The following is a 10,982-nucleotide window of genomic DNA, read 5'->3' as shown; positions in this document are numbered from 1 at the left end:
GGGTCCTTTGATCCCAGTGTGAAAGTCTGTGTATTTAACTCATGGGAGACCCTCTTATGCTTACTTTACACAAAGTAAAAACTAAAATTCTCTGTTAATTCCCTAATAAAATCAAGCCCAGATTCAAGTTGGCCAAGGAGTGAAACTTTCCACAAAGACAGGCTACCTGAATTTTAAAGCTTTAACTTCTATTCTTCCTCTGCTGGTCTCCTCTATTGCCAACAAAGGAAGGCAGGGGGATTGATTTTGATCAGGGCGTTGATATTATATATTATGGTTAGTAGATTCTGCTGTTGGATTAATGGGCTTTGCCTAGTTTCTGGGTGGCCCGGATGCAGAAGTCGGAGTAGGAGCTTCAAGAGAGAAGATCATAGAACTGGCCAAACTTCCATGAGATCTTCACTATCATCAAGATAAATCCTAAAGCTCAGTACAATATTGGAGGTTGGAAATATATCACGGTATTTCATAGAAGGTTAAGCTTCCTAGGGAAGAACCAGCCAATAGGACTGAACAGTCAATTTTCCAGCTTAAAGGGTCTTGTGGATAGAGTGACTCACAAGAGAGTTAGAAAGGTACCCAGCAAGGTAAGGAGGCAGCCTTCTCGTGGGCCCTAAACTGAGTTAAGCATGTCAGGCTGATTATTGAGTGATGTTATTCCCTCTTTATTTCTATAATCTCATGAGTTTTTAATAAAACCTTATGTAAATATTCCTGATCTCAACTGGCTGCTGTCACACCCTGATGCTGGGCAATGTCCATCAAGAACAAGGGCACCTTTTTCTCATTTGTATAGAGGTCCAATATGGGCTAGCTGTGGCTCTGGCTGTGCTTCAGAGAATCAAAGGAGTCATATGTCTACAATTGGATCAAATGTGAAAGGGGACCACACGCTGCCTGAGGTCAATGATAATTCTGAGACAGCTCCATGAGGAAGAGACTCTTGTGCAGATGGAGCTGGAGGTCTAAGGCAAGACTTCACAACTCATGTGTCTCGAGTGTGTTGCAAGTGTGCCTCGATATTGAACTGCTTAACCCTTTGGGAAGCTGGCCGACATCTGGTGCAGCCAGAGCTTCTATATTGGTCATCTGTGGCTGAGAGCAGCCTCATCCATTTACCTAGTGTGCATGCAATACAATTATTCTCAGTGTGCCATCATGTGACCAAGTTTGGGGAGCACTGCTATAAGGTATCACTTGTCAGAAGACCTTGGTTTGATATCTTGAAGGAAATGTCTAATCTTCCTTATACTTGGTTATCTGGCTCCCGGAACCACCACAGACTAACATCAGAAAATGAGGAAATGGGACAATGTCTGCTAAAGAACCTTGAGCTACAACTGGTTTCTAAGCCACAAATTCTGGAGGTTCCTGCAGTGAATGGGCTCAGGTTGTTGCAAAGGATGAACTCTGGAACATTGGAGAGAATATGAGCTGTTTACCTCAGACGTAAGTAGCTGTGACCATCTCTATTTAAAACTGACAAATCACTCTTCCTCTTCCCAGTGCTAGTGGTGTGTGCCGATGATAATCTGAGCTACTGATGACACTGTCATGTTGATTCTCTCCTTACAACATCGCCTAGGGCAGCCTCCTCCTTTGTATTCTCCTTAATCAGATCACCCCCTTTTTTAAGAGGCAGAGACTCCACATATTGTTATGCAGTGCACAACCCACAAAACTCTATGCTGTGAGCTTTGATATTCTCCATTGTCTACTGAATAGAGGTCAAATTTTACAGTCTGGCATGCAAGGCCCTCCATGATCTGGCTGCAATCTACCTGAGTCACTGAAGATGCTGTCAGGAAACAGAGGGCCAACTCAAAGGGTTTAACTGAGGAGAATTTAATGGACAGACTCTTTACAGAGTGGTGGGTAGGTTGAGGGAACCAATAAGGGATGATGAAACATAGCAAAGCTATTACCACATCTGAAGCTGAATGGACAGGGAAGGCAGGGGTGGGTGATACTGATGAGGATTATTTTAGACTGGTTACTTTTAAAAACTGCAGATGGGAAGGAGGCTCTGAGGAGTAGAATTTACTTACCCTTTGTTAAGAGACATTTACATTTTAAAGGAATTCTCCATCTGTAAAGGTGTCTCCCTCTCTGTACCAGGAAGGAGGGGAGATGACCTTATCTCTAGAAACTCTTAATCAATGCAAAGGCAAGGACTTAAATCTGCATCTTGTTTACTATACTTGTGTGTTAATCTCCCATGATCGACTCCCCCTCCACCCCCAACATCCTCCTTTGTCTTTAGCTAAAAATAATATTTAAGGTGGTGGCTTCAGCCATTTACTTAATCCAGTTTGATTCTTATCTAAAAGTTATAGGACCACCCAATAACCAGACTCCACCTGCACTGATACCATTTTAACAACTTTTTTTTTACATATTCTTTCCTTTGTCTTATAAAGAGATAATTCACATACCTATGCCTTAAATTTAGCCCCACTCTCAACCCATGCTGGCAGCAGCTCTTTACTGCCCCTGGGTCCTGTCCCCATGCTATTCCACACTATTCTCTGAATAAAAGAACACTACTGCCAGACCTTGAGAGTCCAAGAAATCTTTCTTTCGACTCCTCAGCTCACCGACCCTGCATCATTTCTAGACCCTGAAGGGAAATTGGAGCCAAAGAAGAGAAATATCCCAAATGGGAGCTGTTACCGTGGCTCTACCACTGCTAGAACAGCCAAGAGACTGGCAGGGATCTGGAGATAAATACTCCAACTGTCTGTCCTCCCACTCACTGATCTCAAGCCAGCGCCCCTATTGCCAAACCAACTGGAATCCAGAGGTCAACAGAGTGTGGGTAGTGCAGTCCATAGGGGTCAGCCTTTGCAGGGCAGAAAAGGTTGGAGAGACGTTCCTTCCCTTCTTGCAGTCCTCTAACCTATGCAGTGGGTATGCTGGTTCTTTTTTTTTTTCAAGGAAGAGTAGCCCTGAGCTAACATCTGCCAATCCTCCTCTTTTTTCTGAGGAAGATTGGCCCTGAACTAACATCTGTGCCCATTTTCCTCTACTATATGTGGGACACCTACCACAGCATGACTTGCCATGTGGTGCCATGTCTGCACCCGGGATCCGAACTGGCCAACCCCAGGCCGCAGAAGCAGAACGTGTGCACTTAACCGCTGTGCCACCAGGCCAGCCCCACTGGTTCCTTTTCTTAATGGTGCCATGGTGGTTCACACTTCTGTGATTCACTCATGCTTATGCCTCAGTCTGGAATGCCCTTCTCACCACCCTCCTATATTTATACATTAAAAATCCTATTCATCTTTTAAATCCTAGCTTAAAAGTGACCTTCTTGAAGACTTCTCTGATCCTCCAAGTAGAATCCTCTAGGTCAGGAGTATGTATGGCTTGAAAAGCCTAAACTATTTATTCTCTGGTCCTTTACAGAAAAAAGTTTGACAATCCATACTCTAAACTTGTGCTGTCCAATATGGTAGCCGTTAGCCACAAGTGGCTATTGCAAACTTGAAATGTGGCTAGTGTAACTGAAAAATGGAATTTTTAATTTTAATTAAATAAGTTAAAAAGCCAATACTCAATTCAGTTATAGGAAACTTTTAAGTCTGTTTAGAACAACTTGGGTATGCAAATCTATTTTTTTACCTGTAAATTTTATGAGCTTTGAATATGGAGCAAGTATTTCTGAAGAAAACTTAGCTCCAAATTGCAATGTGCCATAAGTACACACTGACTTTTGAAGACTTTGTAAGAAGAAAAAACAATGTAAAATATCTCAATAATTTTTATACTGATTACCTGTCAAAATGATAATATTTTGTATGTAGTGGGTTAACGCGTATTATTAAAATTAATTTTACCTCTTTCTTTTTATCTTTTTAAAATGTGGCTACTAGAAAATTTATAATTAACATAATGGCTTGCATTATATTTCTATGTGGCAGCATTGTTCTATACTAACATTCAGAAACTCTTTATAATAGTTTTTATACTGTTGTGAGCACATCTGTCTTCCTCTCTAGATTGTAAGTCTCTTACAAACTGTGACATAGTTAAAAAAGAAATCTCTGACTTACATGCTTGCATGTAATAAGTACTCAATAAACGCATAATGAGTTGAGCCAGAAAAAGGTTCCAGTCAAACACTTCCTCTTAGATGTGGATGGCCAGTTCTCTGGGTTTTTAAAAGGGAAGTTTAGATTGAATTTCAGTGAACTTCAAGGGTTTGGGGTTTGTAATCATAAGTACTTCCTTACTGTAACATTGATGCCTCAATAAATGGCTTCTTGCAGAGGAAAAGGTTTGTAGTGGAATCTTTGCTCATGGTTTTTAAGAAATTATATGAGGCCATCTCAATTTTTAACCATAGAGAATGCCTAACTATATCATAAAGCAGAAAATGGCCAAATAGTTATGCTATGCCAGAGATATGCTGTTATATTTGAAGGATGCATTTTAAGAGCTCAGTATCAATTAAAAATATCATAGACATGAACAACAATATATTAGAAATTCAATTCAAATCCAACAAGTGTTTATTGAGCACCTATGATGGGTCAGGGATTGTTCTAGTCTCTTAGGATATATCAATGAATAGAAACGAATGAAAATGTCTGTCCTTGTGGAGCTTATGTTCTGTTATGTTTATTACAACGTGGGTTGTATGAGTTGTGTCTTTCAATTAATTGTCATTTAAATGAGGACATCTCTTAGTACATAAGAGTACTCTGTATAAAACTGAGGTTGCCTTGGGCGTGTTTGAGAAAGTTCATTCAGTAGTACTTTAAAGCAAATAGGTGGGTTAGATTCTTCTGGACGTTTCTTCCAACCATTGATTTTGTTGTGGTTGTTATTAACTTATCAAAAAGTTAAAGAATCTTTCTGTAGAAGTGGTGGGCATTACTAAGCAATTGCTCTAAGAGGCAGCCATGTAAGTACGAAATTGTTAGGCTCTGCATTTCCTTTTCAGCTGAGACAGATGTAGGAAGCACCAGCCACCAAGAAAGAGGTTTCTTTCTCGCTATGTGTAATTACCATCTTTAATCCTGAACCATTCAACCGTTTCTACTAAAATCCTCTGCACCTTCTGACTGTCTCCATTGCCAGCCTATGATGATGATTCTTGAAAAGTGTCTGAATATACTCTAGATGCAGCATCAACTGCCACTGACCGCTCTCTCCTTTTTAATGGTGGCATGAGGAACATAGAAGTGGTACTCGTAGGACTTGGATAGGGATAGATTAGAATGGATAAATTGGAGAGAGAGTATCGGGACTAGGACAGGATGGAGGGTTTGGTGTAAGTTGAAGTCTGCTACAGGGAAGACAGGGTGTAGCTGCAGGGTGAGTGGGTTTGGAGAGAACTCATAAATACCATATAGGCTGGATGGTCAAACAGTTAAAGACGCAGAAGAAGATGCTTTAATTTCCTCCAAGTATTTCTCCCACTAGTGGCTCAACTGCACTAATTAAAATGAAACCCAGTAGCAGCTTGGATGTCTGGGAAGACCTATGCATGCCAGAGGCCTGTGCTCACTTTTTCCCTTTCTCCAGAGTTGGCCTACGGATGGTGAAAACAGGTATGATGTCAGGCATCTCCTCTTTCATCTGGACCATGGCATCGATCGGTCAGGGTATCTCATTTCTCCAACATTTGTTGAAGCTATTAATACTTCCCCGAGTTCCTCTTCTGTCAGAGTGCTTAAGGAACCCTTTGAGAAATCAGAGAAATATCTGAGAGCAAATAGAGTGAAATGGTTCTAATTTGTTATTAATAATAAATCCTGGGAGTCCCATATTCCCACAGATCCACAAATCTTTTGCCAGTATCTAGTTTGTCAATATCTAAATTTGTCCACATCATTCCAGAAGCCTTTTCCACATGATGTCTGGGGAACTGAGGTGGAATGTAATAAAATTTAAACCTGGGATTTGCTGAAAAGAAACAGGGATGATACTAGCCTTGTTTTTCTCAAACTTTTACCTCATCTATTTAATATGGCCCTTGCTGAGAAACTTGAAAATCCTCCTAGAGAATTGAGGCTCTTTTGGACTTTTTTGCAACTCCCTTTGGGGTTAGTCCTTAAATTGCAGTGCCTGTGGTGAAAAAAACTGAGTCATACGAATAAGTTATAAATAGGCTTTTGTCAAAATACTTCCTGTTTAATGGCAGATCTATAGTGTTGTTTTCAATTGTAAATTTCTCGATGACCAGAATCCTTTGTTTAAATCCCATTATAGGAAATTATTAGTACATCATTACATGGTTTCCATACGCCTGAGCTATTTCTATAGTGCTTTGTGACTCTAATTGCCCCAAAAATGGCTACAAGGAGCCACGCTATGGTTTTTTAGAACTGGGAGGGACAGGCCTGAGATACAGTTAAACTGTTTGTTGTATGCGGTCAAATAGCAATTGTCCAACCTTTCTAATCCCTCTCCATCTAAAATACTTCAATAAGTGAAACGGAATATTCCCAAATATTCCCAAATTCCCAAAACAGATTCCAAAATTATACTAAATGAGGGACAGAATTGAAGTTGTTTACACAATCTTGGTTTCCTTACTTTGTTCAAAGTTTTACTTTTTTCTTACTAAATTCACATGACACATAACAGCTAGTTGTTTAATTTTCCCTATGCAACTTATAGCAATGTATTTATGGGAAACAAAAATTCTGATTTAATATGATTAGGCTGTCCAGTATAATAAATTATAAAGGGGTTTAATTTTCTTTGTATTTAGCTCTGTAGATATTTCTACAAAGTAGGCACTTTCTCACTGGCTTAGATTTATCACATCCTAAACATCTAAATTTCAAGCCAGTGCTGATGGCCTAGTGGTTAAAGTTTGGCATGCTCTGCTTTGGCGGCCTGGGTTCTCTTCCCAGGCACAGAACCACTCATCTGTCAGTAGCCATGCTGTGGCAGTGGCTCACATAGAAGAACTAGAAGGACTTACAACTAGAATATACAACTATGTGCTGGGGCTTTGGGGAAGAAAAAAAAGAGGAAGATTGATAACAGATGTTAGCTCTGGGCTAATCTTTATCAGCCAAAAAAATTAAAAAATCAGGCCTCCATTAAAAAAAATCTAAATTTCATGTGGTTAGATTTTGTTCAAGTCACCTTCAGTGTGATATCTACCTCCCCTCTTATAACTCTAAAGACGTAATAACTTAACCATCTGTGCCCTATTAGCCATTCTGTGCCTTTCTTTAAATGACACATTTTTAGTTGTTAATTATCTTAAGTATAATATTATTGTAATAATTTCCATTCGAATATCTTACAAAAGCATGCTCATGATTAAAAAAAAGAGCAGTACAAAAGAGTACCAATTGAAAAATTTCCATCTATATTAGTCTGCTTGGGCTGCCGTAACAAAATACCATACACTGGGTGGCTTAAACAACAGAGATGTATTTTCTCACAGTTCTGGAGGCTAGAAGTCCGAGAGTGAAGTGCTGGTAGATTCAGGTTCTGATGTGGCCTCTCTTCCTGGCTTGCAGATGGCCACCTTCTCACTGTGTCCTCACATGCCCTTTCCTCTGTGTGTGCCTGAGAATGAGAAAGATCTCTGGTGTCTCTTCCTCTTCTCACAAGGATACCAGTCCTATGGGATGAGGGTCCCATCCTTATGACTTCATTTAACCTTAATCAATTCCATAAAGGCCCTTTCTTCAAATCCAGTCACATTGACGGGTTAGAGCTTCAACATCTGAATGTGGGGGGCACAATTCAGTCCATAACACCACTCAATCCCTAGTCCCAATCTCCAGAAAAAAACACTTTTAGCTATTGTCTGATCATAACTCTTCTGATGGTTATTATTGTAATTCTGTTATACACTTATGTACTTGTTTTCTGAACTATAGATATATAGACAATATATCTTTTGGCTGCACACAATGGAAATTAGGAAATTAGTTGACTGAACATAATCTCCTAACTCCCAGCTTTAAAAACTTTTTGCCAGTATTAATTTTAAGTTTTTCAATTGGTTGATTTTATAACCTTAGAAAACAAACTTCTTTTTCTTAGTCTATTAACTGTGGGCAGACTTCCTTCCCTCCCTGCTGTGTAAGATAGGAAATTAGCATCATGTCGTGCACCTCCTCTCTCCCCCTCCCACTCCTGACTTTTGTCAGCAATGCCATTACTTTGACTTGTCAAGATTTATAATATTTATATTCTATTTGTAAGTATAAGTGAGTCATATAATTTGATTTGAAAATATTTACCATATTATGGCATACAAATTTATTAACTGTAAAACTAGTAGTGTGTTAAGATCCACTGAGAAGGAAATTACATTATATCTGAAGTACAACTTCAAGTAATTTATCAAAAGGGGGATATGGGCAATATTTAAAAAAGTGACTCTCCTGCAAATATAAAATAAACATTTTCCAAAGACTTTATTTGACTTGTAATTTAATAAAGAACCCAGCAAAATGTTAAAACTGGTCCAAAAAAGCACTTAAGAAGCTAGTTATATATAAGCAATTTACAAGTGTTAGGGTATGACTGCTGGGTTAGATACAAAACTGGATAATGTCCAATAGGGTCACAAACCATGCAGAAGTTCTTTGAATCTGTATCAGATAGAAATCCTCTGGAAAAGTTAACCTCTGTCCTTACAGAGTTGCAAAATAGCCTAGACAATAGGAATAGACAAATCCAGCAACTGCACTGAAAAAACACCCAGTTGTCTTTTTGCTGATTTCCAAGCTTTGGATAATTTGTCTGATATAAGTAAACTTGCCAAGTACTTGCTTATATAAACATGTCATTATTTTGCCCTTACACTTGGATGATAATTGGGCTGGGTATAGGATCCTAGATTTAAAATATTTTTTCCAAGACATCAAAAGTGTTGCTCCATGGTCTTCTAGTATACGATGTTGTTAACATGAAGTTAAAGGTCAATCTGATTGTTAATCCTTTTGGATACCTGACTTTTCTCTCTTACTCTCGTGATTCTCAGACATTTAGATCTCCCTTTACTTTTGGTGCTATGACATTTTATAAACACTTTTCCACATGTAAGTCTTTTTCACTCATCCCCCCTTAGCAGTATTAATTTTAAGTTTTTCAATTGGTTGATTTTATAACCTTAGAAAACAAACTTCTTTTTCTTAGTCTATTAACTGTGGGCAGACTTCCTTCCCTCCCTGCTTCTGGTATGCAGTAGATTGTCGAGAAAGCGAGAATCAAACTTTGAGGGTGTTTTGAGAGACACTCCTTTGAGAAACATGTATAAGCTTTAGGGCATGAATTTTGTGACATCTGTTGTGACTGGCCTGAGGCTGTTTGTCCTCACTGATTTGGGTCTATCTTCAGATAGTCAAAAGCTGCCAGATAAAGTGAACTCTGCTTACATCTGATTTACTATCTTCATTAGAGCACTATTTAAATTCCTAGTGTCAATGGCAATCATTTTTTTTCTCTTATCCATCAATGCTTGTCAATGAACCATAATTCAATTCACTATAAGTTTTTCATAAAGACCATTTATAATCAAGATACCATGCTATACTTAAATTATTGATAGTTAATAATTTATTAATATAAAGTTATTAGCAAATGTGACAATTGTTTTTTTCCTGTCTTTAGTTTTAACACATAGAATGATAACCCTAAAAGCAGCTCACAAATTACAAAAAGCAATCCTCTAGGACTCAGCACAATCATTTCACAGGAAGAAAATTTAGTTCATGTTGAAAATGCAAATTTTAGCAACAATTCTGTTGAAGTCACTTTTCTAGGACTTTTTCCAAAGCATTATTTCAACTATTCAAGATAAAACATTATTTATTAGGATGTGATATTTCAAAATGTCACAGGCAAGAAACACATGCTAAACAGTAACACATTTGTTTAATTTCATTACTTACAAGTGAACTGGTGGATAAGTCATGATATTAGGTGTGCCTAATATTTCTATTAAAACATCTAAGTCTCAATGATAATCAGGAATGGGTACGGCTATGGAGATATTCCTAGGGAGTCGGGGGATCATCTCTCGGGGCCTATTGGGCCCACAAACCCCACTTCGCAGACTTAAAATGACAAAAGCTTTTAATTCCTGCTGTGGTTCATGAGCACTGAGAAGCAAATGCCATCTCTGTCTGGGATGAAGTTAAGGAGATGTCTTGACAGATAACCTGGAGAGTACATCTATAGATAAAGATCCTGACTGTTTTAAGTAAGGGAGCACAGTTGGGCAATAGAGATTTCATGTCCAGTGATCAATAAGGTTGAAAAGAGCTGACAGTTTCAGAGAGAAGAAACCTCTCTTGATGGCTTTAGTGTTGTATTGTGGGTTGGAAATGGCAAGATAAAGAAACCAATCCCCGAAGACAAGTTAAATGTTTTCGAGTGAATCTTCACAGTGAAGTAGTAACTCTAAATAATCAAAATTTGCAAAACTGTCTTTTATTCTATTATATGAATGCCAATCTGTTTTTAGCCTGATAATTATAGCTGTGTAGATCTAGCAATTAGATGAGTGATTCATGTCCAGCCCAATATGGTCACTCAATAGAATTTTGGGTTCAGACATCATAACCAAAAATGAAACAAAGGGGCCAGCCCAGTGGCCAAGGGGTTGAGTTTGTGTGCTCTGCTTTGGTGGCCCGGGGTTCGCTGGTTCAGATTCTGGACGCGGACTTGCACACTGCTCATTGGGCCATGCTGTGGTGGCATCCCACATGGAGGAACTAGAATGACTTGCAACAAGGATATACAACTATGTACTGGGGCTTTGGGGAGAAAAAAAAAAAAACTATGAAGATTGGCAACAGATGTTAGCTCAGAGCCAATCTTACTCACCGACAAAAGAAAATTAAACAAAGAAAAAATTTCCTAGGTCATATGTCTAGGCTCCAAAGAGAAGGAGATGGCATCTCTACAAGACAGGAAAAAGAGATTCTGCTTCTTTAGTGCTTTTCTTTCTCTTTGTTATGACAACATATGTTTTGAGGGAAAGGGATATA

This window comes from Equus quagga, chromosome 20 (genome assembly GCF_021613505.1).
Source record: "Equus quagga isolate Etosha38 chromosome 20, UCLA_HA_Equagga_1.0, whole genome shotgun sequence".
Lineage (NCBI taxonomy): Eukaryota > Metazoa > Chordata > Mammalia > Perissodactyla > Equidae > Equus > Equus quagga.
This window is presented reverse-complemented; position numbering follows the sequence as displayed.